This window comes from Malaclemys terrapin, chromosome 2 (genome assembly GCF_027887155.1).
Source record: "Malaclemys terrapin pileata isolate rMalTer1 chromosome 2, rMalTer1.hap1, whole genome shotgun sequence".
Classification (NCBI taxonomy): Eukaryota; Metazoa; Chordata; order Testudines; family Emydidae; genus Malaclemys; species Malaclemys terrapin.
Genome location: NC_071506.1, coordinates 98,880,735 through 98,908,199, shown reverse-complemented (window position 1 = coordinate 98,908,199; position 27,465 = coordinate 98,880,735).

Here is a 27,465-nt window from a genome sequence, read left to right as displayed (position 1 = left end):
CAGGGATTTTTTTGGCTGAATAGTCAAACTCTAAGCAACTTCCCCAACATAAGAGAGGAAGTTTCGGTCAGAACAGGGAATTGAACCCTCTTCTGAGTCTTAACCTAGTGTCCTAACCACTGAACCATCCTGCCTTTTTAAGGCACCCGACCATTAACCAACAAGAGTGAATATGACCTTAGGGACCCTTACATCACTGACTACTTTTGTGATCCATGCCTCTTTATAGCACGTTAGCTGAAAAGAAGAATGTCAGCTTATGCTAAAATAATAAAAAAACATGTGCAATGGAACAAAAGGCAGCTCACCCTCAAGGTTTTAGAAACACATCAGAGATGGTTTGTAAACCCAGCTGGTTTGGGAATTCATGACTAAGTTGTGTGGTAACTTTTTAAAAATATAATAAACCCAGAACAGAAAATAAATGAGGACACTGTTAGAAGGTTTAATAGATCCTTTTCCTGCCTTCAATCAGGTCTTTGCCAATAATTTAGGCTATTGTGGATGCCATTGATATTATTAATACCATCCTCCTGAATAATGTGACTAATTCAGTTCCAGAACTTTAGAAGTCTTTAGCAATACATTGCACTATACATCCTGATTTCCAGGGCACCTATTATTTTGGTATCTAAGTATCAGAATCCATTAAAAAAATGGTTACTTTTTGGTTTCCCAAAGTGTGTGAGAGCTGTGGTTGATTTATTTGTGTTTGGTTGATGTCAATTGCTTTGGGCACTGGTTCTCAAAAAGGCTTGTCTTCCACTATGACCTAAACACAGTCAGGCATGGGCTCATGTTGAGTGCTCCTGGAAAAGTGTCCCATTGCTAAAGCATTGCCACATACCGCATCCTGCCCCTCAGCATCTAAACCTGGGCCTTTCCAGATGCTTTGTCCCAATGTAGTCATAGAATCATAGAAATGTAGGACTGGAAAGGTACTCAATAGGTCATCAAGTCAAGTCCCTTGCACTGAGGCAGGACTAAGTATTATCTAGACCATCCCTGACAGGTGTTTGTCTAGCTTGTTCTGAAAAATCTCCAATGACAGAGATTCCACAACCTCCCTAGGTATTTTGTTCCAGTGCTTAACTACCCTGACAGTTAGGAAGTTTTTCCTAATGTCTAACCTAAATCTCCCTTGCTGCAATTTAAGCCCATTGCTTCTTGTCCTGTCCTCAGTGGATAAGGAGAACAATTTATCACCGTTCTCTTTATAACAATCTTTAATGTACTTGAAGACTGTTATTACATTCCCCCTCAGTCTTCTCTTCTCCAGGCTAAACAAACCAATTTTTTTCAATCTTTGCTCATAGGTCATATTTTCTATACCTTTAATCATTTTTATTGCTCTCCTCTGGACTTTCTCCAATTTATCCACATCTTTCCCAAAGTGTGGTGCCTAGAACTGGACTCCGTACTCAAGCTGAGGCCTTATCAGTGCTGAGCAGAGTGGAAGAATTACTTCTCATGTCTTGCTTACAACACTCCTGCTAATATAGCCCAGAATAATGTTTGCTTTTTTTTGCAATAGTATTACATTGTTGACTCAAATTTAGTTTGTGATCCACTATAACCCACAGATCCTTTCCTGCAGTACTCCTTCCTAGGCAGTCATTTCCTGTTTTGTATTTGTGCAAAATGATTGTTCCTTCCTAAGCGTAGTATTTTGCATTTCTCCTTATTGACTTTTATCCTATTTATTTCAGACCATTTCTCCAGTTTGATAAGATCATCTTGAATTCTAATCCTGTTCTCCAAAGCACTTCCAACCCCTCTCAGGGTGGTATCATTGCAAACTCTGTAAGTGTACTCTCTATGCCATTATCCAAATAATTTGTTAAGCTATCGAATAGAACTGGACTCAGGATGGATCCTTGCAGGACCCCACTCGATATACTCTTCCAGCTTGACTGTGAACCATTGATAGCTATTCTTTGAGTACGGTTTTTAATCAGTTGTGCACCCGCCTTTTAGTAGGTTCATCTAAGCTATATTTCCCTAGTTTGCTCATGAGAAGGTTATGAGAGACAGTAGCAAAAGCCTTACTAAAGATATATCACATCTGTTGCTTCTCCCCTATCCACAAGGCTTGTTACCCTGTCAAAGAAGAATACTGGGTTGGTTTGAATTAATTTTTTTTGACAAATTCATGTTGACTGGTACTTATCACCTTATTATCTTCTAGGTGCTTACAAATTATTTGATTGATTATTTGTTCCATTATCTTTCCAGGTACTGAAGTTAAGATGACTGGTCTATAATTCCCCTTTTTATAGATAGAGACTATATTTGCCCTTTTCCAGTCCTCTGGGATTTCTCCTGTCCTGTTCTGAAGGATAATTGCTAATGGCTCAGGTCTTTTCAGCCAGTTCCTTAAGTATCTACAGTGTATTTCCATCAGGCCCTATTGACTTGAAAACAGCTAACTTGTCGACTATGTCTATACTAGAGAGCTTACAGTGGCACAGCTGTACTGATGCAGCTGCGCTGCTGTAAGTTCACTCATGTAGCCACTCTATACCAATGGGTGAGAGCTCTCCCTTCGGCATAATTCAACCACCTCCAATTAGTGGCGGTAACTATGTCGGCAGGAGAAACTCTCCCACCAACATAGCGCTGTCCACATCAATCCTTATGTTGGTGTAACTTTTATGTCGCTTGGGGCATGTGTTTTTCAAACCCCTGAGCGACATAAGTTATACCAACATAAATGGTAGTGTAGACATAACCTAAAGTCATTCTTAACTTGCTCTTTCCCTATTTTAGAGTCCGATCCTACCCCATTTATGCTGATGGTCACTATGTTAGTCATCTGATCACTACTAACCTTTTTAGTGAAAACTGAAACAAAAAAGGCATATAACACTCTGATCATTGCTGCATTTTCTGTTGTTGTCTTTCCCTCTTCATTGAGTAATGGGCCTACTCTGTCTTTGGTATTCCTCTTGCTTCTAATGTATTTGTAAAATGTTCTCCAGTTACCCTTTATGTCCCCAGCTATTTTAGTCTTTTACTGGGCCTTGGCCTTTCTAGTTTTGTTCCTATATATTTGTGTTGGGTTTTTTTATGTTCATCCTTCATAATTTGACTTAGTTTCCACTTTTTGTATGCCTCTTTTTTGAGTTTCAGGTTGTTGAAGATCTCCTGGTTAAGCCAGCATGGTGTCTTGCCATACTTCCTATCTTTCCTACACACTGGGATAGTTTGCACTTGTGCCCTTAGTAATGTCTCTTTAAAAAACTGCCAACTCTCTTGAACTCTCTTTTCTCCTTACACTTGCTTCCCATGGAATCTTAACTACCAGTTCTCTGAGTTTGCTTCAGTCAGCATTCTTGAAATGCCTTGTCTTTATTCTGCTGTTTTCCCTCCTACCATTCTTTAGAATCATTAACTGTATCATTTCATGGTCACTTTCACCCAAGCAGCCTTCCCCTTTCAATTTCTCAACCAGTTCCTCCCTATTTGTCAGAATCAAAACTAGAACAACCTGTCTCCTGGTTGCTTTCTCCACCTTCTGTGATAAAAAGTTGTTTCTAAAGCATTCCAAGACCTTGTTGGATAATGTCTGGGTAGTTGAAGTCCCCCTGCCCCCAAGTCCCGTGCTTTTGGATAATTTTGTTAGTTGTTTAAAAAAAGCTCCAACATCTCTTTTTCCTGGGTCAGTGGTCTATATTAGTTTCCTACCATGACATCACCCTTGTTTTTTACCCCTTTCTATCCATACCAGAGACTTCCAACAGGTCTGCCTCTTGCAGCTTTCTTGGCAGTTAAGGCTGTCTCCACAGCAGCTTCATCCTAAAACTGCTAAGGATTTAAGGACAGGGCTTTAAATTCTGTTCTGAAGTTGATGTGATCCACTTTTATTGCTTTTATGCATGCTGTACCATCTGCAGCCTCTGTCGTGGTTTCACTCTACCTGATCTAGTGAGATTTGCAGTAACGTAACCTTGAAGTGATGAAAGAATAGATCCCAGTGCCTACATCCATCCCTGAGAAGAGGGAGCACCGTTTCCTGTAAAAGATATAACAAAGCAATGTATGGCTAATGTGTCAATCCGCATGGCCATGAACTAGAGCATGAATGATTCCAGCACAATCTCTATGCTTTGAACCACCTGCTTGAACAAACTGCTGTTCTTTCAGCTGCTGAATTGTACCAGGCAGCAAACATTTTAGTGATGGCGGAAACTGTTGCTAGAGGAGATCACTCACATACTGACATCATTCATAGATTGATGCCACATGACTGAGTCCATGGCATCTCAGGGCCTCTATCTCCCTAAGTGTTTTCATGGAAGAGTCAGAATAGCTCTCACTGAATTTGGTGAATTCCTTTCTCCCTTAATTTTTCTCTCTGTCAGACTGCCTTTTTCCTATGTGTTCTCTCTTCACCTTTCCTCTGATCCTTTCCTTGATTTACCATAACTTTCTAGGATGGAGATTAAGCCCAGAGCTCCCCCACAGTTGGCACTAATGACATGATTTATTCTTATGAGTCACTGGTAATTATTAATTAGGCTTTATTATTACTATTATTTGTATTACAGTGTTGAGTGCCAATGCCCCTATTGTGCTAGGCACTATCCAAACATATAGTAAGAGGTAGTTCCAGCCCACAAAGAGTTTGTAGTCTAAAGAGACAAGACAGACCAATGGTGGGAGGTGCAACAGAGGCTCAGAGAAGTGAAGTGACTACCTAACCTAAGGTCACACAGCAGGTTAGTGGAAAAGCTAGGAATATGTCACATTTCTGTTACCTTTGGGATCTGGAGCCTATAAAAAAGGATTCTCTGTACTAATTTAAAAAAAAAACGATTTGAAGTAAACCACTTGTTTTTAAAATCAGTCCAATCACCTTGAATTCCTTATCCCAGTCACATCAGTTTTTCTCTTCCCATCTGTTAGAAGAGCTAATTATGGATACTGTTAACCAACAATAACAATGGCCTTAAACCCCACAGCAATCATAGTTGCATGATGACTACAAATTAAGTAGCAAATCAAGGACAATTATCTAGACCAGTACATTACAAGTTGCCTGTCTAAAGTCCATGAATCACAAATATTCTCTGTTAAAGTATTTTTTTCCTGAAAATTTCTTCATAACCTTGAATGTTTTTATGAGTAATTTACTCTTTCAAAGTACAGCACTTTGGCATGGCCTCTAAAACAATTCCTAAACACACTCCAATTCATGACTTGTTAAAATTCCTCTTTCAATTAACATAGGTTTTCCCTGAACTTATTTTTTTAGCCTACTAGGTGCTATAACAGCACAAGAAAATTAGAAATTAGAATTTAAATATAAATCACCTTTCTTCAAAATCCTTTTTTCCAAATTCATCTAAATAGAGCAAAAGAGTATTGTCACTGAAACTTTTAGATAGTTTATGAATACTGTACATCTGATAGCTAAATAGTTGGTAATCAGTACTAGAATATCTTCAAACTTTCAAAGATTCAGTACTTAAAAGAGAACATTAATATTTCTCTGAAATGTTGCTGGATTAAAGTCCATTAAGCCACAATAGGTTGAGAAAAAAACACATCAGAAACCTTTGAGGATTTTTGTTTTGTTTTGGTGGGATGTGGGGGTTCTAAGGCTTTATCTCTTTAATCAATGCGTGTTGTATTCCCTGCTTCTCCATGGGCCCAGTCCAAACTAATGAAGTCAACTGAAAGGCTTTTCGTGAAGTCAATTGAATTTGGATCAGACTCCAATACACAGAAAGCTTACTCAGCTAATTAGTTGCAGAATAGTGGGATGATGAATGTTGCAGAATACATCACATATATGGGGAGTAAGTGTCTCCCTGTGATTTATAAACACACCTATATTATTCCCACAGCCAGATGAATGTGTCTTGGCAGCCAGGAGCTGCAGAGTTAGGACTAGGAATTACTGCCACTGAGTAGGGTTTTCCTTGCTTGTGGTAGTGTGAGAGATCCTAGCAAACAACACTACCCCCAAAGCTTGCTAGGAATCCAAGCCTCCATGCTCTGGGCCCCTGGCTTCTTTCTGAAGCCTAAGCAGCCCTCAGTGCTGGTTCCTCCCTTGGCCTCTCTAGCATATTTCCTGGGCACTGACTCTCCGTTTTCTACCCCTTCTTGGAAATGGGGCTTCTCAGTCCACCTGAGGACTCCACCACTGATCCTTCAAGGTACCCTAGTTAAACACACCCCTCTCTCAGAACTCCACCCTTGGTTACACTATAACTGTTTCAGGGACACACAGTAGTTGTGAAGCAGTCACAGTATAACACCTTTATGCTCTTTTATATTTAATCATGCACAGGAGAGTACAGATCATGTCCCTGCCTCAGTTTCCTCATCATTCCAGGGCATTCTTTGGGCTGGGGTTTGAGTCCCTTGCATTGTCCAGAGTCATTGGGGCCATCTGGGCCCAGGAAAGTGAACAGACACCCCCCTTCTCATTAAGCTGTCACATGCTTTGTGACTTCTCCCTTGAACCCCTTATCCAGTTTCCGTGACCCTGCTCTTTCCTTCTCCATGCTTCCTCTTCCTGTCTGGTCCTGTTCCTCTGTGTTTCTTTAAACTCCACCTGGTCTCTTTTGTTCTCATACAAGTAAGTTTCCACTGCTCCTACCTTCCCCCCAGCCTCCTTGAGAGGAATCAGCTAAACCGTTTTTTCTAACAGTATAGCTGCTTTTTAAAAAATAAGCTCTGTGAGGTCTAAGTACCGTTATTAATCTTAAGTACTTCCCTTTGTATCAGCTTGTCTCCTTGTACATGTTACAGGCCCTGTCAGCAATGGTGGATCCACATATGTATAGGCACTCATAATAGTGCAGTATTTCATAATACTGCTTCACAATATCAAATAGAATTCATGAGTTGTACAGATATAGCCCCATTCATCACAAGTAGTAAACCTAATCTAAAGTGCAAGATCTTTCTCTCCTCTCAATCTCTTCCCCCTTCTCTCTCTATATATTTTTGTTTGAAAAAATGGAGTGCCAAATAGAGCGAGTGCACACAATTATTAATGATTTGGAATGTGACAGATACCTGATCCAGAATTGATTTGAACACAGTTCCAGCAACCTTGATACTTTAAGTTTCTCAAATATTGGCCCTCAAAAAAAGAATTCATAATGAATTAAGTAGATTTAGGTAGCTTAATACAATTTATCTAAAAAACAAATGAAGCCTTTTAAAATACAACATCATTAAATATAAACAAAATAAATATTTACAATTATTAAAATAAACCAAAAGCCCTCTTCTAAATTCCTTGTGTACCCAAACTCGTAGTGAAATCAGTGTGAGTATTTGGTTCACTGAGAATGCAGGATCTGGATTTTGAAATATGGCTACTGACTTGATACAAAAAGGGAAAGAGCTATTTATGAGACATGTAACAAACAGAAGTCATCATCATTGGTGATCCCTTGATTCAAGGATAATTTCTCCCATTGATCTACATATGGGCCCTGAGATGACTCAGGAGTCTAATCCTGGAACCACAGATCCACCCGCAGTAGTAGTATTTCAAAATCCTCTAAAATAGTTTGCCATAGATCTTTTCTGGTGTAGGGGAGGCAGGGCTGGTTTGTTGCCAAACATGCAGACGTTTCCTGGAGGCATAGGTGCTGGAACAATTTTTATAGAGAGGGTGCTGAAAGTCATTGAACAAAACTGTAAACCCAGTATACGATAGAAACCACTCTGCTGCACCCCACACGAACCCTAGATCTATGCCTGGTGGGTCAGCTGCCTACTGAAAGAAAGTTCTGTCTTTTTCCTTTCTTCTCCCTCTCTTTTCAGCTTCGAGGGCAAGGCGCTTCTCCTCCAAGCAAGCCACTGCCTGATGGAGGATGTGGCGCTATTGAGGTCAGTTGGTGGCTTGCTCCTCGCAGCTTGTGATGTCCAGAAGTAACTTACAGTATGTGTCAAGTGACCTATGTGTGCAAAAACAAAATAGGCATGTGGGTAGAAATCGCATACCTCATGCATTCATATTTACATTAACATAATACAACTTCTGAAAAGTTATTCTAGGAAAGAATTTCTGTCCCATCTGGAAGTATATACAGCTGGCTTCCAGTCAAGTATTCCCTGTGCTCTAAAATAGTTTGCAATATATCTTTTCTGGTGGGGGGCAGGGCTGGTTCCTCTGTGGCCAGACATGCAGCTGAACCACACCAGGGACTGCTTGAAATACTAGTGTGGTGGTTGCTGTCCATGCTGTCGTGCGATATGGTGTAGAGAATGAATTGTTTTATGCTGAGGGTTCTGGAGTAATAACAAGCCCAACTGGATAATCAGGATATCTCTGCATCTCTTGTGACCCTCACACAAATGATAAGTCTTACCCTCTTCCTATATAACAGAAAAGCTCTATTCACTGTTTCTCTTTTGCCACAGTTGCTACTTGAACTGCTCCTGGTCAGTCATCCTCCAATTCATTCCTTACTCTATCCCTGAGTGACATTCGGAGCGGTTTGCACAAACAGTCATTCCCAACATATGCAAAGAAGGGTTATACAAGTTGTGGACCAAGGGCATGTCTGCATGGAGACACTCAGGGCATGGCTACACTTGCAGATGTAGAGCACTTTGAGTTAAACCAGCCTTTGGAGAGCGCAGTCGGGAAAACACTGCAGTCTGTCCACACTGACAGCTGCAAGCGCATTGGCATGGCCACATTTGCGGCACTTGCAGCGGCATTGGGAGCGGTGCATTATGGGCAGCTATCCCACAGAGCATCTCTTCCCATTCTGGCACTGTGGCTTGTGGGAAGGGGACAGGGGGCATTCTGGGTCCTGTCCCAACGTCCCATGATGTATCGGTTCGCATCCCAGCAACCCCTCTGCTTCCATCCACATTTGGCGCCATCTTTCACTGTTTTTTGTGCTGCGCACTCTGTCTTCCCTTTTGGTCTGCAGGAATGGAGCCTGAACTGCTGTGGAATATGCTGACAAGTCTTGCCAGCATGTCACGTTTGGCAGTCGAGTTACTCCTTAAGATCCAAACTGACAGTGAGGACTCCGACGATGCTATCGACTCAAGTAACGCATACAACATGAGATTGCTTGTGGCATTCATGGACATGCTCACCACTGTGGAACGCTGCTTTTGGGCTCGGGAAACAAGCACTGAGTGGTGGGATCGCATCGTCATGCAAGTCTGGGATGACAATCAGTGGCTGCAGAACTTTCGGATGAGAAAAGCCACTTTCATGGGACTGTGTGATGAGCTTGCCCCCACCCTGCGGCACAAGGACACAAGATTGAGAGCTGCCCTGACGGTGGAGAAGTGGGTGGCTATTGCAATCTGGAAGTTGGCAACTCCAGACAGCTACTGATCGGTCGCTAACCAGTTTGGAGTGGGAAAGTCGACCGTTGGAATCATGTTGATGCAAGTTTGAAGGGCCATTAATCGCATCCTGCTCAGAAGAACCGTGACTCTGGGTAACATGCATGACTTTGTGGCTGGCTTTGCACAAATGGGATTCCCTAACTGCTGAGGGGCGATAGATGGGACACATATTCCAATTCTGGCACCAGCCCAGCTAGCCTCCGAGTACGTTAATCAAAAGAGGTATTTTTCTATGGTTCTCCAGGCGCTTGTGGATCACCGTGCGTGTTTCATTGACATTAACACAGACTGGCCCGGAAAGGTGCATGATGCACACATCTTTCAGAACACTGGCCTGTTCAGGAAGCTGCAGGCCAGGACTTTTTTTCCAGACCAGAAGATCACCATAAGAGAAGTCGAAATGCCCTTTATGATCCTTGGAGACCCCGGTTACCCTTTAATGCCGTGGCTCATGAAACCCTACACAGGGATCCTTGATAGCAGCAAGGAGCGGTTCAACAACAGGCTGAGCTGGTGCAGAATGACTGTGAAGTGTGCTTTTGACCATTTAAAGGGCCGCTGGTGCTCTCTGTATGGGAAGCTGGACCTGGCCGATGACAGCATCCCCGCGGTTATATCCGCGTGCTGTACCCTCCATAACGTTTGTGAAGGGAAGGGTGAAAGCTTCATTCAGGCATGGACCTCGGAGGTTGAACACCTGGAGGCTGAATTTGAACAGCCAGAGAGCAGGGCTATTAGAGGGGCCCAGCGTGGGGCTGCAAGGATTAGGGATGCCTTGAGGGAGCAATTTGAGGCTGAAAGACACTAGTAATGTCTGGTGCCCTGCACGGGAGTGAAGTGCAGTGGTTCCAATGTTAGTAGGAATCTGTGTTTGCTACGCTGACTTGCAGTGCCTGTTGCTTTCCTGGGCTAAGGTATCTTTTACTTTATGCAATAATAAAGAATGTTTTCAAAGCCAAAAAATCCATTTATTGAAAAGAAACACAACTGCTTGGGAATCAGAAAGGGCAAAGGGGTGAAGTGGGGAATGGTACAATCACAGATTCACGTATGTCCTGTCTGGTGTGCCGTGCAGTGAGTGCTGCACTTCAGGATAGCTATACTGCATGGTGATGGGGGTTGAGTGCAGAGGGTATGGGTCATGGTTTTCAGGGCTGGGTGGTGAAGATACTGGTGTTGGAGGCAACTGGTGGCAATAAGAACCCGGATATTGGGGAAAGTGGGTTGGAGGTGATGTGGGGGCACAAGGGAAAGAATTTTGGGACAAGGGCTGCCGGGGGGTGGGGACGGTAGTGCTCCGCCTGCATGGCTACGAGCGCCTGGATCGAGTCCGCTTAGTGCTCCATGATGCTTATCAGCTGATCTGTGCTTTGCTACCGGAGCGCCGCGCTTTTGTGTTGGTGCTTTGCATTCTGCTGGTGGATCCTCCTTTCACCCTCCCTCCACTCCTGCACTTTTAGATTCTCGTTAAGTGACTGCTGCATTACTTCATGCAGCATGTCTTCCTTGCTTCTACATGGCCTCTTCCTGAGTCTTTGCAGTCTCTCGGCTGGTGATAACATGGATGGGTGAGATCTCAAGGTTGCATCTGTAAAGGCAAAATGCAACACTTAACAGAGGCAGCATTGTTCACACTAGACAGAACGATGATTCCCCCGTACTTAAGGAGGGCAAGCACAGTCTACACAATAGCATAATTTGCCCGTCCCAAAGTGAACGCACATAACCCACGGGAGCCCCCAGCTGGTGAGTAAGCACAGGGTCCAGGGGGAATGGTTGTTTCATGGCTATACTGTCCTCTGGGTTTCTGTGCCTTGGGGAGAGCCAACAGCTGCAGGGGGCCCCTACACTGAACACTGTCCCCACATTTTCCACAGGAGTTCATCCTGGAAGATATCTCGCTGCTGAGGGTGACCTGGGAAGCAAGGGAGGGTCTTCTACTACAATGTGGCTTCTGCCCTGGCCCATATGCAGCTTGCCTGTGTGCAGCAATGGTCCCCCCGCCCCTCACGGCACAGTGGTGCGAAAATGTTAGCCTGACTGGGACAAGGACCACAGTGGCTCTCCCAAGAAACCTGCGCAAGTGCATTGCCCAAGTTCTGGCTGAGACCTTTAAAGAGATCACTTGAGGCCGATTACCATGATGTGAGAGAGCACATCAACGCCCTATTCCGCATCTAGGCATGCATGCAGCCCTAACCCTCCTCACCCCAAGAGCCCGCACCAAATAACTTGCTTCCCAAAATAAAAGCCACTTACCAGGAACCTCCTCTGGTTTTTGTCCTTCCCCAAGCACTGGCTACCTTCCTCCTGGCTTGAGAACAGCTCCTGGCTGCATGCATCTAGGGATTCCAGGGTGTCTTCCTCTGCCTCAGCACACTCACTCCCACTTTGCTCCTTCTTCTCCTGCTTTGTTGAACTGAGCTCTGAAATGTCCATAGTGGTACTCAGAGTGGAGGTGGGGTCACCCCCAAGTATCGCGTCCAACTCTTTGTAGAAACAGCAGGTCGCGGGGGCAGCACCGGAGCAGTGGTTTGCCTTGCAGGCTTTGTGGTAGGCATTCTGCAGCTCCTTCACTTTAACCCTGCACTGCAATTCATCCCAGTCATGGCCCCTTTCCATCATGTCCCTTGATATCTGCCTAAAGGTGGTATAATTCCTATGGTTGGAGCGTAGCTGTGACTGGACAGCTTCCTCCCCCTAAACACTGATGAGGTCCAGCACCTCGCCATTGCTCCATACTGGGGATCGCCTGGCGCGTGGAGGCATGGTCACCTGGAAAGATTTGCTGAGAGCACGCCACGCCTTGCTGAGCAAACAGGAAGGGGATTTTCAAAATTCCCAGAGATTTGGAAGGGCGGGTCTGACGGTTGGTCACCTGGGGGCAGGCCAGTAGAGTTCAAACTGATGACCAGAGTGGCTAGAACTGGCATCGTGGGACACTTCTGGAGGCCGATCAGAGTGCATTAACAGACCAGGCGTCCACACTGGCGCTGTGGTGCTCCAGCAGGAGTGCATCAAACGTTATTCCACTCGCCAAGGTGGAGTACCAGGAGCGCTCTAGCGACAGAGTCCGAGCGCTCTACGTGCTTTGCCAGTGTGGACGTGCCGTGACTTAGAGCGCACACTGGGCTGCTTTAATGCGCTCTAACTTGCATGTGTAGCCATGCCCTAAGACAGCTCTTGGGGACGGGGGAGATGTTTGACCTTTATCCTTAACTTGAGGCTTGTTTTGGGAATTATTTATATATGCATGCTTTACCTAACTACCTTCAACAGGGCAAGTTAAGGCAATCTGGAGCACTATGTACACCACGATGCTCTGTCCCTGCAGGCCTGCTTGCATGCTGGAATAAGTTTTAGCCCCATAGCATGAGCCCCACAAGCTTGCGTCACTTGATACAGGCTCTGAGACTCTGCTGCGGGTTTTTTATTCCATTGTAGACATCCTTTAACAAAACCAAACATCTTGTCAACATATTAAACTTAGCATGGCACAGGGAACCTAGGGTAGAGTAGAGTAGTGGGGACATTACCGTGTGTGGACGTGAGGGTGACAATGCTACCCAAGTCTTGTAAAATAACCATTGGCCAGTGGGTCAGATTCTGGGCTATATCTGGCTCAGGTCAACCTGTCATACAGGGTTGAAATGCAATGGATTTTAAGCCCTACGCTAATTTTATATTCTGCAACTGAATAGGAGAAAAGGAATACACTGAGTTTTCAGCAGAGGGAGCCATTGGCACAATGTATAACACTGAAATGGGAAATCCACACAGACTATTTGTTTTTTCAGTAGCATGCCATAAGCAAGTGCTATACCCCAGTCTGTTCTCTTAGCCACCCACTACTTTTTCCACTCTCTTTGGGTATTGTTATGTAAAGCTCCGCTTAGTCTAGTAGAATGCGATTGTAAGATTTGTATCTTTTCAGTCATTGGTAGTATGATCATTAAGTTCTGTAACCTTTTGCAAACTTTGTAACCTTTTCAGTTACCACTTGTATAAACCTGCAAGCTTTGCAATATTCCATCATGTAATCAGAGAGAGTGTGAACAAGGGAGTGTGTGTGGGAGATAAGGGAGTGTAAACAAGGGAGTGCATGTGGGACTGGGTGGAGAGGAACTGCAAGGAGAATAGAGCCTGGAGCCAGGAGTGTCTGATAAAAACAACAAGGAGTCTCGTGGAACTTTAAAGACTAACAGATTTATTTGGGCATAAGCTTTCGTGGGTAAAAACCTCACTTCTTCAGATGCATAGAGTGAAAGTTACAGATGCAGGCATTTGTTAGTGTGATCATTAAACAGTGCTCATACTGAACAACATCAAAACAATTACAATAATATCTTCATAGTACCCCTTGTAACCACCTATACTAATTTCCATATATTGTACTGCAGTCATTGTGAGGAAAAAAGAAATGGTGATAGTTTTCATGTTCATTAAATGTTTGTGAAAATATATAACATAATAAATACATCTACTGAAGATGAAAGTATTGAATCCTTGTCAATTTTTAATCTGAAAAATACTGAACATTATTTTAATAACATCTAATTCCACCACTAAATATTTAAACAACTCTGGTAAATTTTAATTGTATGAAAGTGAATGGCGCCTTCTTACTCAACAGATCTGCTCCCAGGACATATGCAGAGTCAATTCTGCTTGGTTTAGCAATTGAAATAGATTCTCACTGCTTTTTTATTCCTGTCATAACCACAAACACCAATACAACAAAGGTCCCATTTCAGCTAAGGAATCTTAGCAAAATATTCCCTCTGATGAGATCATTGGTTCAAATGCTAACTCCTTCAGCCTTAACGTAGAGAGTTCAGGGCTCCTGCAGCTCATTCCAACACCATGTCAAATAAACCTACTCTGAGTTGCAATGGTTAGAGTAACAATGGGTTGGCTAAAATTCCTAGTGTGGTTACTGTCTAAAAGAAAGAGAGAACTTAAATTCTTGCTTATGTATTAACAGAATTGAGTGCTAAGGGCTTGACCCTGGACCACTGAAGTCAAGGGGAATTTTTTCCATTGAATTTGGTGGGAACAGAATCAAGGCTTTAATTGCAATTATGGCACCAGGGAAATACATCCAAGCAGAGCTATTGGTCTTTACTGGCATCAGAGGGCAGAATTTGGAGATAATACGTTTACACAGATAAAAATGAGGCAATTTGTCCTGCAGAAATTAAGTATTGATGATGCAAGAGAAGGAAAGAACCCACTACGATTTTCAGCTTCCTGGTTAAGTTGCAGGGCTGACAATTGGGATAATATATACTTGACCTTTTAAACTCAACAAATGTGTTAAGGCAATTGAGAGACAATCACAGATCTCCAGTATATTTATCAAAGTCCCTTTTTAAAGAAGGTTAGCATTTTAACATACTTTCATATTTACATTCTATTACAAATATAGTGTGTGTGAGAGAGAGACACACACAAACACATTTGCAATGCTGTTATGGTTTAAAAAAATACAAGAACTGTTCTATCAAAATAATTTTGCTTTAGGGCACACTCAAGCATTCCTAGCTCAGGCAAACTCTCACTGACTTCAAAATCCTTTCTCAGTTCAACTTTAAACTTTTAGATGCAAGAGGCCAAAGAATCTTTGCTTCTTTTGTCTGCCTATTGCTAGAAAAAAAATTGAACTAAAATGGACCACAAAAACTTTAGGAAAATGAAGAAGAGGAAATCTCTTGTTAAATGGTCTGCCGATGGCTAGTTGGTTGTTTAAGGTATCATAGGGCATGTAAAACTGACTTAAGTAAACAACTCCAGAGATGAATGGGTCCTCCTCACAGCTCATTACTGCATGTTTCTCTGAAAAGGAAGCAAAATGAAGCAAAGCAGAAGACAGGTAGGATTAATCATGACCAGTCCAACTGAGGAAGAGAATCCAGAAGGAGCCCTGTCTGAACTCATTTCAGATGACAGTCTTGAGAAATATGATAGGCTATCTACTAGCAGATAGCCTGACAATCGATCACTGTTGGCCTTAGAGAAAACCAAAGTGGCTATAAACTTTGTGCTAGAAACGTACAAAGAAGAATATGTTTCTCTGCCCAGATCTATCATGTCAATCAAATGTAAAAAGATACAGCACACAATTTTTTCCACTCAAGATTTATTCTCTTTCCTCTCTGTCAGCTGGCTGCCTTCCTGAGTCTTGATGGAAGTTAGAAGTACTGGACCAAGGCAACTGCTTAACTCCAAGGGGCATAATGGAGTGAAGATTAAATGTTGCAGATTTTTCTTTGTCGTTTGGCAGCACATACAACTGCAGTTCAGCTGCAGAGGGGGCACATTTTTACAGCAGCTAGCCAATAGAAGTTCATGGTGAATTTGAAATAAACTGTTCACTGCACAGGAAAAAAAACCTCTCTTCTTGCAGTTGACAGTTATTTGGGGTATCAGAGCTATGAACTCAGTACAGGGGGTTTGCAGCCAGAAGGCATAATTTCAACTTCCCAGGAAGCTTATTTTTGGTGGAACAGCAGTTGATGTCCGTCATTAGTTGGCATGAACATTTAGTATGCAAAGTGAGTTTGTTCACAGCTGAATAGCACAAATTATACAATGTCTGCTGCAGAGTGTGTATTGGAGTGAGCCCCTCTGAAAAGCACCAAGGGTAGATGCTCAACTCTTCCTTGCAAGGTGCTGAATGTGACTTCAGTGGGATTTGAAGGATCTCCTTATACTACCTAATTTAGGCTGCAGCTTCGGATATGCCTACATACAAACCTGTGACTGGCCCATGCCAGCTGCCTCAGACTCGCAGGGCTTGGGTTATGGGGCTTGTGGATGAGGGTGAATTAAGCCAATTAACCTATAGGCTGCACCTGGAGGAAAGCCAGTGAGTGCTCAGGCCTAATCTGTGGATGAAGTCCAGCGGAGGGAGGAGATGGGCTGGGTTTGTAAAGCCAGGAAGCTGGCAAAAGAGGATAGCCCCAGGCTATAGTCACTCCCTAGGAGTATGTTTGAGGTGATGGGGTTCAGTAGTTTGCAGTTACTCCATGTGAGGAGGTAGCAGGATAACTAGCTGTAGGAATGAGTCCAGGAAAGGAACAGTGCACAGTTGCCAGGTATAGAGTCCCTGGACTGGAACCTGGAGTAGTGGGTGGGCTTGGGTCCCTTACTGACTACTGGGGAAGTGCCAGAGAAGACTGCCTGAGACCAATTGTGTGGAAGAACTTTTGTATGCCAGAAGAGGGATATGTGCTGAGTCACCTGGCTGAAGAACTAAGTCATGAAGAGGAGGTATTGGTTCCTGGAGCAAAAGAGGGGCCACAGATAGTGAAAAGAGACAGAGTGTAGTGGAGTGCAACTGCCAGAAGGGGGGTCAGCTGCACAGAGCTCATCCCCAAACCCCCCAGGAGGGGGTGCCATCTGTGGTGAGTAGAGTGCCCTGTCACAGGGCTGTTTAACTGCGGTATAGATGTTTGGGTTCAGGCTAACGCCCAGGCTCTAGGACCCTGCAAAGTGGGAGAGTCCCAGAGCTCGGGCTGCAGCCTGAACATCTACACTGCAATTAAACAGTGCCTGAGTTAGCTGGCATGGGCCAGTCATGTGTGTCTAATTGCAATGCCTTCCGTTAGTATCTATTATACAGCAGTAAGATATGCTAATAGCAACTCATGATCAACTGATAACTTCTGAAATAGCAGAAGTTTAAAAATAAACCATCCCCTTGTCCCATGAATACAGCTGTTTATTTTTCAAAACTGAAAGCAAATCAGCTGTTCAGTTTTATAGCTACTCTGTGCCATGATTGTGTTCACTGCCAGAACCTTTTCCTTTTTAAAGGAGTACAAATTTATTTTAAATTAGCAGGCTTGGCCTGGGAGCGGGGCACTATAAGGTTGCTCTCCCTGCACCACTTCCTCCCACCCCTGGATTGTCTAATACTCACCATCTGTGGTGAGATGTGCAGAGGGTCAACTCACCACTTACCCTGTTTTCCCGAAAATAAGACAGTGTCTTATATTAATTTTTGCTCCCAAAGATGCGCTAGGTCTTATTTTCAGGGGATGTCTTATTTTTCAGAAATGAAAAATGCCTTATTATCGGTGGATGCCTTATTATCGGGGAGGTCTTATTATCGGGGGGATGCCTTATATTACAACGAGAGGCAAAACTGTAAGTAGGCCTTATTTTCGGAGGATGTCTTATTTTCGGGGAAACAGGGTAGCAGCTTCCGCTTTCTCAGAACAGCACCTGTGGTTTGGCATTATCACTTCTCAGTATCTCCCCTCATGGGGAAATTAACACAAACTGAGCCCGGGGGGGGCACCATCTCAGGGTGTATCTGCAGCAGGTCCTCCCTTAGAGGGAGACCTTTGGGTAGCTGTCCTTTGGTCCTTCTTTCCTGCTCTGTTCCCAAGTGAGCTGCTCTGCTCCCTTTTAACCCCTCCTCCAGCCTGTACATTTTTTGCAGATGTGGCAGGTCATGGCTGGCTGAGCCCAGAGCAGCTTTTTAACCAGTCATTGCCTACTGTGGGGGTTTGTATTCCCCATCACAGCAAGTCACTTACTCCTCAGTGAAGAAGTGGTGGAGTCTTCCCAAAAGTGGGGGCCCGCCCTCTCTTCCACCTGAGGCCCCACCCCTGGCCAAGCTAGAGCAGGCCGGGAGCTGCAGACCCTCCATCTTCCCAGGGTCAAGGAGCCAAGAGCAGCCCCGCAGACCTCCTTGCCCATGGCAGTTGGGTCTGTGGCTCCCCACAGCTGCCCATGTGTCTCTTACCCCAACCTGACTCCGGCTGGGAGGCCTGCAGCCCAGCCATGGTAAGAGCCACACAGGCAGCTGTGGGGAGCCGCATACCCTCCATGGCTAGGTGCGGGGGCCTGCAGTTGGGATACAGGCTGAGGGTTGCTCTCACCCTCCCACCCCAGGCAGCTGGAGAGTCCATGGTGCCCCACAGCTGCCTGAGCTCCCTGGCTGGGCTCCAGCTGCTGATCTGGCCGGGGAAGCGGGGCCTCGGGGGGGGAGGGGGAGAGGGAAAGGAGGGGCGGGGCCCCTTGGCAAGCCCATCCACTTTCAAAAAGTGGGAGGACCCTGCCGCATCCCCATTCCAGCCCCTGCCTCAGTGCCTGTGTGCCCACCTACTGTGCTCATCACCATGGTATCTGAGTGCCTTGCAAGAAAAGAAAGGAAGAAGTTCATCCTTTGCCATGTGTTTTTTCTCATAGCTGCCCTGTGCCAGTGAGAGGTACTTTGTTAGCTTTTGTAGTGGTGGTGGTTTTGTTGTTAATCACTGAAGGAAAGCTAGGATATAAAGATGGTTCTTGTTCTGAACAGCAAAGCATATGATCACCCTGATCTCAGGAAGGGAATTCCACAGCCATAGGCAGTTGCTGCAAAGCTTTGTGCTTGGCCATCATTAGTCATACTTTGTGTGGCTAGCTCCATTGCTGAGGAGCAGAGTTGTTGTCGTGGTCCTAGGGTCTGTCCTAGGACCAATCCTATTCAACTTATTCATAAATGATCTGGAGAAAGGGGTAAAAAGTGAGGTGGCAAAGTTTGCAGATGATACTAAACTGCTCAAGATAGTTAGGACTAAAGCAGACTGTGAAGAACTTCAAAAAGATCTCACAAAACTAAGTGATTGGGCAACAAAATGGCAAATGAAATTTAATGTGGATAAATGTAAAGTAATGCACATTGGAAAAAATAACCCCAACTATACATACAATATGATGGGGGGCTAATTTAGCTACAACAAATCAGGAAAAAGATCTTGGAGTTATCGTGGATAGTTCTCTGAAGACGTCCACGCAGTGTGCAGAGGCAGTCAAAAAAGCAAAGAGGATGTTAGGAATCATTAAAAAGGGGATAGAGAATAAGATGGAGAATATATTATTGCCCTTATATAAATCGATGGTATGCCCACATCTTGAATACTGCGTACAGATGTGGTCTCCTCATCTTGAAAAAGATATACTGGCACTAGAAAAGGCTCAGAGAAGGGCAACTAAAATGATTAGGGGTTTGGAACGAGTCCCATATGAGGAGAGATTAAAAAGGCTAGGACTTTTCAGCTTGGAAAAGAGGAGACTAAGGGGGGATATGATAGAGGTATATAAAATTATGAGTGATGTGGAGAAAGTAGATAAGGAAAAGTTATTTACTTATTTCCATAATACAAGAACTAGGGGCCATCAAATGAAATTAATGGGTAGCAAGTATAAAACAAACAAAAGGAAGTTCTTCTTCACACAGCGCACAGTCAACTTGTGGAACTCCTTGCTTGAGGAGGTTGTGAAGGCTAGGACTATAACAGGGTTTAAAAGAGAACTAGATAAATTCATGGAGGTTAAGTCCATTAATGGCTATTAGCCAGGATGGGTAAGGAATGGTGTCCCTAGCCTCTGTCTGTCAGAGGGTGGAGATGGATGGCAGGAGAGAGATCACTTGATCATTACCTGTTAGGTTCACTCCCTCTGGGGCACCTGACATTGGCCACTGCCAGTAGACAGGATACTGGGCTAGATGGACTTTTGGTATGACCCAGTACGGCTGTTCTTATGTATTTACAGTGGTTTCTTGCCTCTTCCCATAGGGCTACAGAGATTTCCCTCCCTTAAGATCTCAGAGCATATTGAGCTCAGCTAACCCAATCCTTTCTCCTTCACTGCCTTCCTATGTCTTTTTATTGCCCTCAGCTGATGGCTAATTGGTTCATCAGCCCCCAGACTGATCAGCTAATTAGCTGCATATTTCCCTATCAGGCTTCTCTAGGGGAACTAATCGGTGCCTAAGGCCTTGGCTACACTTGAGAGTTACAGGGCAATAAAGCCTCCCCCAGCGCTGTAACTCACTCCCCGTCCACACTGGCAAGGCACTTACAGCGCTGTATCTCCGTGGCTGCAGCGCTGCATGTACTCCACCTCCCCGAGAGGAATAGCGAGTATTGCGCTGCCGCTGCAGCGCTGCGGCACCAGTGTGGCCGTCCAAGGCGCTGTGACTGGTCTCCAGAAGTATTCGTCAGTATCCCATAATGCCTGTTCTAGCCACTCTGATAATCAGTTCAAACTCTACTGCCCTGGCCTCAGGTAACCAACCATGTGACCCGCTCTTAAAATTCCCCAGGAATTTTAAAAATCCCCTTCCTGTTTGCTTAGCCAGGCGTGGTGTGGAGTGCTATCAGCAAATCTTTCCAGGTGACCATGCCTCCATGTGCCAAGCGAGCCCCAGCATGGAGCAATGGCGAGTTGCTGGACCTCATCAGTGTTTGGGGGGAGGACGCTGTCCAGTCCCAGCTGCGCTCCAACCGTAGGAATTACAATACCTTCGGGAAGGTATCAAAGGACATGATGGAAAGGGGCCATGACCGGGACGCCCTGCAGTGCAAGATTAAAGTGAAGGAGCTGCGGAGTGCCTACCGCGACGCAAACGGCCACTCGGGTGCTCCCCCCGTGACCTGCCGATTCTGCAAAAAGCTGGATGCGATACGTGGGTTAACCCCACGTCCACTCAGAGCACCACCATGGACACTTCAGAGCTGGGCTGGGAGGAGGAGGAGGAAAACGGGAGTGAGGGTGGTTGGGTGGATGGAGACACCACGGAATCCCTGGAGCCATGCAGCCAGGAGCTCTTCTCGAGCCAGGCGGAAGGGAGCCAGTCGCAGCAGCCGGTACTTGGTGGAGGACAAACAGAAGATCAGGTTCCCGGTAAGCAGGTTTTTTTTTTTCGAGAAGGAATTTTTTCGGTGCGGGCTCTTTGGGAGAGGAGGGTTAGGCATGCATGCCTAGATGCGGAATAGTGCATTGATGTGGTTTATCACATTGTGGTAATCGGCCTCGGTAATCTCTTCGAATGTCTCATCCAGAATGTGTGCAATGCGCTTGTGCAGGTTTACCGTGGTCCTTGTCCCAGCCAGGCTAACGTGTCCGCGCCACTGTGCCACAAGGGGCGGGGGAACCATTGCTGCACACAGGCAAGCTGCATCTGGGCCAGGGCAGAAGCCGCATTGCAGTAGAAGACCTTCCCTTGCTTCCCTGGTCACCCTCAGCAGCGAGATATCTTCCAGGACGAACTCCTGTGGAAAATGTTGGGACAGTGTTCAGTGTAGGTGCCCCCTGCAGCTGTTGGCTTTTCCCAAGGCACAGAAAACCAGAGGACAGTACAGCCCTGAAACAATCAGTCCCCCTGACTCACCATTTTGAGGCTCCCGTGGGTTGTGTGTGCTCTGTTTGGGACGGGAAAATTATGCTATTGTGTAGACTGTGTGCGCTCTCATTAAGTGCGGGGGAAATCATTACTCTGCTATAAACAATGCTGCCTCTGTTAAATGTTGCATTTTGCCTATACAGCTGCAACAACCTTGAGACCTCAGCCATCCCTCTTATCGCTGTTCAGAGGCTGCAAAGACTCAGGAAGAGACCGCAAAAAACCGAAGAAGACATGCTGCAAGAAGTGATGTGGCAATGTATTAAAGAGAATGAAAAAGCACAGAACTGGAGGGAGAGAGAAAGCAGGATCCGCCAGGAAAACACAGCGCACTGGCGGCAAAGCACGGATCAGCTCATAAGCATCCAGGAGCATCAAGCAGATGCTATCCAGGAGCTCGTAGCCATGCAGAAGGAGCAGTACCGCAAACACCCCCTGCACCCTACAGCCCTTGTCCCAAAACTCTTTCCCTTGTGCCCCACTGTTACCTCCAACCCACTTTCCCCAACTTCCGGGTTCTTCATGCCACCAGCTGCCTCCAACACCAGTATCTTCACCACCCAGCCCTGAAAACCATGACCCATACCCTCTGCACTCAACCCCCATCACCATGCAGTATAGCTATCCTGAAGTGCAGCACTCACTGCACGGCACACCAGACAGGACATACGTGAATCTGTGATTGTACCATTCCCCACTTCACCCCTTTGCCCTTTCTGATTCCCAAGCAGTTGTGTTTCTTTTCAATAAATAATTTTTTTCTTTTCAATAAATGGATTTTTTGGCTTTGAAAACATTCTTTATTATTGAACAAAGTAAAAGATTCCTTAGCCCAGGAAATAAACAGGCACTGCAAGTCTGCTTAGCAAACACTGATTCCTAAAGATTGGAACTACTGCACTTCACGCCCGTGCAGGGCACCAGATATCACTGCTGGTTTTCAGCCTCAAATTGCTCCCTTAAGGCATCCGTAATCCTTGCAGCCCCGCGCTGGGCCCCTCTAATAGCCCTGCTCTCTGGCTGTGCAAATTCACCCTCCAAGGTTCAACCTCGGAGGTCCATGCCTCAATGAAGCTTTCACCCTTCCCTTCACAAATATTATGGAGGGTACAGCACGCGGATATAACCGTGGGGATGCTGTGTTTGGCCAGTCCAGCTTCCCATACAGAAATTGCCAGCGGCCCTTTAAATGGCCAAAGGCACACTCCACAGTCATTTGGCACCGGCTCAGCCTGTAGTTGAACCATTCTTGCTGCTGTCAAGGCTCCCTGTGTAGGGTTTCAGGAGCCACGGCATTAACGGGTAAGCAGGATCTCCAAGGATTACTATGGACATTTCAACTTCCCCTACTGTGATCTTCCGCTCTGGGAAAAAAGTCCTGGCCTGCAGCTTCCTGAACAGCCAAGTGTTCTGAAAGATGCATGCGTCATGCACCTTTCCTGGCCAGCCTGTGTTAATGTCAATGAAACACGCACGGTGATCCACAAGCGCCTGGAGAACCAGAGAGAAATACCCCTTCTGATTAACATATTTGGATGCTAGGTGAGGTGGTGCCAGAATAGGAATATGCATCCCATCTATCGCCCCTCCACAGTTAGGGAAACCGATTTGTGCAAAGCCATACACTATGTCCTGCATGTTACCCATAGTCACAGTTCTTCTGAGTAGGATGCAATTAATGGCCTTGCAAACTTGCATCAATACGATTCCAACGGTTGACTTTCTCACTCCAAACTGGTTAGCGACCGATTGGTAGTTGTCTGGAGTTGCCAGCTTCCAGATTGCAATAGCCACCCGCTTCTCCACTGGCAGGGCAGCTCTCAATCTCATGTGCTTGAGCCGCAGAGTGGGGGCGAGCTCATCACACAGTCCCATGAAAGTGGCTTTTCTCATCTGAAAGTTCTGCAGCCACTGCTCGTCATCCCAGACTTCCATGACGATGTGATCCCACCACTCAGTGCTTGTTTCCCGAGCCCAAAAGCGGCATTCCATGATGCTGGGCATGTCCGTGAATGCCACAAGCAATTTCGGGTCGTACACGTTACGCAGCTCGATAGCATCATCGGACTCCTCACCCTCACTCTCACTGTAACTTTGGATCTTAAGGAATAGTTTGACAGCCAAACGTGACGTGCTGGCGAGATAAGTCAGCATATGCCTCAGCAGTTCGGGCTCCATTTCCCACAGACAGATCGTGCTGCACAGAAACCGTTGAAAGATGGCACCAAAGGTGGACGGAAACAAAGGGATTTCTGGGATGCGAAGCGATGCATCATGGGGTGTTGGGACAGGACCCAGAATCCCCCGCACCCACGCCCCTTTCCCATAACCCACGGCGCCAGAATGGGAAGAGGGGCTCTGTGGGATAGCTGCCCATAATGCACCGCTCCCAATGGCACTGCAAATGCCACAAATGTGGCCACGACAGTGCGCTGGCAGCTGTCAGTGTGGACAGACTGCAGCGCTTTCCCTACTTAGCTGTACGAAGACAGGTTTAACTTACAGTGCTGTACAGCTGCAAGTGTAGCCAAGGCCTAAGTGAGCATAGGGTTGTCTTACTAATTAGCCTCCAGCACTCTGTCACAGGGGCTAAAGAACTATATGGGATCCAAGGATACTCCCCTGTTATGTAATTTCAAAGGCAAAATATTTGCTCTTCAGCAGTACCTTTGAATCCAGGATTAAGTCCTTTCCAACAGAGATGATTTAATATTATGCAATGATGGAGTCAGCTTCTTGGAGGCAGGGAAAACATACCCACCTTCCTGTCACAGAATAGACTGGGTCTTCTAAGCCCTGGTCTATGCTACGAGTTTAGGTCAAATTTAGCAGCATTAGATCAATTTAACCCTGCACCCATCCACACGATGAAGCCATTTGTGTCGACTTAAAGGGCTCTTAAAATCGATTTCTGTACTCCTCACCAACGAGGGGATTAGCACTGAAATCGACATTGCCGGGTCGAATTTGGGGTAGTGTGGACGCAATTCAACGATATTGGCCTCCAGGAGCTATCCCAGAGTGCTCCATTGTGACCGCTCTGGACAGCACTTTGAACTCAGATGCACTCTCCAGGTACACAGGAAAAGCCCCAGGAACTTTAGAATTTCATTTCCTGTTTAGCCAGCACGGTGAACTCAGCAGCACAGGTGACCATGCAGTCCCCCCAGAATGTTTCTACGCTCGCCCTATCATCTCCATCCCTGAGGTTATCACAGATTAGAAGGCGAAAAAAACACTCGCAATGACATGTTTTCTGAGCTCATGCAGTCCTCCTGCACTGCTAGGGCACAGCGTAATGCATGGAGACATTCAGTGGCAGAGGCTAGGAAAGAATTGCTGTGTTTGCTTAATGGCAAAAGTATCATGACTTGCTAGCGATCCTGCCCAAGCCAGCTCGCTGTGTCACATGCACTCCTCGCTGTGTCAGCCTTGGGTGACAGGGCTGAGCGGGACCCCGGCTGGCAGAAACTTGAGGACGGAGCCCCAGACCGGCAGCGAGCTCAGCCGCTCAGCCTGCTGCCAGTCTGGGGCTCCGTCCGCTGGCCCTGCTCAGCCCACTGCCTGCCTGGGGTTCGGATCATCCAGGCAGGCAGAGGGCTGAGCAGGTCTGGTAGACAGGACCCCGGAAAAAAGGTGTGAAATGATTGTCTGCCATTGCTTTCACGGAAGGAAGGAGGGAGGGGGGCCTGATGACATGTACCCAAAACCACCCGTGACAAAGTTTTTGCCCCATCAGGCATTGGGAGCTTAACCGAGAATTCCAATGGGCAGCGGAGATTGCGGGAACGATGTGATAACTACCCACAGTGCACCGCTCTATAAGTCGATGCTAGCCGCGGTAGTGAGGACGCACTCCGCCGACTTAATGCGCTTAGTGTGGACATGCGCAATAGACTATAAAATCGAATTCTAAAAAATCGACTTCTATAAAATTGACCTAATTTCATAGTGTAGACATACCCTAAGAGAGAACTGCTCTAGCTCATCTGTACTTCATTAGCTGCTTTGATGGGTCCTCAACGGAACAGGTGTTTCTTATCAAGAGTCAGAGGGGAAAAGAAACAGGAAGAAGCTGTGGCTGAGAGGAGATGGGCAGGAATCCCAATCACCTGAAAATACTTTTGTGACTCAAACACACAAGGAGAGATGCCAACCATCTTGGTCTTTTATCAATAAAAGAATTAACCCTCAATAGTGTTGCAAAACATCAGATAACCAGGCTCAATCAGTTTAACCAAAAATAGAGCAGCATAATACAGAAAGCCTTATACATTACAAATCTGGAGCACAGCAAGCATTAGACCATAGTGACATTTCCACTAACTGTATGTAACACACAGTTCATGTATGGCAAACCTTAACAGAGCACACCTCTTGCTTCTGACAGATTTTGTTACAACAATTTGACGGCTAGTAAATTTCCACAATAAACTACAAGGTGTTCGGGAATACAGTTTATTGTTATACAACTTAGCCTATGTACAAAGCATTCTGGAAAGAAAAACTCTGCGGATGACCTTTTGACTGAAAATGAAAAAGTAGCTTATATTCCATAAAGCCTTTAGAACCTCTCCTTTTGAGGTTGCAGGTTCTTTTCTCTTTGGATGCCGATTGTTTGAATAGAAGGTGTAGAATTGGTTCCGAGTGGGCAAAACAATATTAGTTCCCTTGAGTTTTACTACTTTTATGGAAAGTGTGCCACGATTGATGCAACAGTTTGCAACTCACGGCAAGTGAAGTCAAAAGGAAGCACACATTTTCATTTTACATTTCATGCTCTGGCTTTTTGAGCTGGCTTTTTTGTTGTTTTTACAAATACAATGAAAAGGAAAGATACAGTTTTGAAAGGCCTTTAATGATCTCCGCATGTGTTTAAAACTTCTTGAAATAGTCCCCAGTCCTTGCTTCTGGGGTTATCTTTTGCGACAGCATGTCTATGCTAACTAAGATAAGTAAAAGGGTCAGTGAGCTGAGACAAAGTCTGAAATAGCTAAAGTAATAGGAAGGAACACCCAGGGAACCATTAGGAATTAGATTAAACTAGCTAGAGACATAAAAGGTAACAAGAAAACATTCTACAAATACATGAGAAAAGAGGAAGACCAGGGACAGGGTAGGCTTATTATTGAATGGGTGTGTGGGGGAGGGGGAGGGAGAAGTGATAAGTGATAAACGATAAACTTTTTTGTTTCAGTTTTCACCCAAAAGGTTAATAGCAATTGGACATCTAACATAGTGAACTCCTGTGAAAATGAGGTAGAATCTGAGGCTAAAATAGGGAGAGAACAAATTAAAAATTACTGAGACAGGTTTGATGTCTTCAAGTCACCAGGTCCTGATGAAATACTTCTTAGAATACTCAAGGAGCAGGGGGCAGCAGGTTTGTATAATTTTTGGTGGTGCCCAGAACAAGTCCAAGTCCTGCTCCCACACCTGCCTTGTAAGCATATAATATATATAATGTAAAATGTGATGGCTCTGGGGTGGGGCTGGTGATTAGGGGTTTGGGGTGTGGGAGGGGCTCAGGCAGAGGATTGGGATGTAGGGGTGTGGGGTTCATGGGGATGAGGGGTTCATGATGTAGGAGGGGGCTCAGGGCTGGGGCAGAGGGTTGAGGTGTGGGAGGGGGCTCAGGGCTGGGGCAGAGGGTTAGGGTGTGAGGGATGAAAGCTCTGACGGGTGGTGCAGGCTCTGGGGTGGGGTAGGGCAGGGGATGAGGAGTTTGGGGTGCAGGCAGGCTGCCCCAGGGCTGGGGCCAGAGAGGAAGACTCCCCCCAGCCCTCTCCCTGCCAGCAGCAGCGAGCTCTGGGGGAGACTCCCCTCTTCCTCCCCGACTGCACACTCACCTTGCACCACTGTCACTGCACGTGCTCCTAGGGTCCCTCTCAGGTACAAGAAGCCCCCTCACCTCCTCTGTGGTGAGTTTGGGGGGGGGC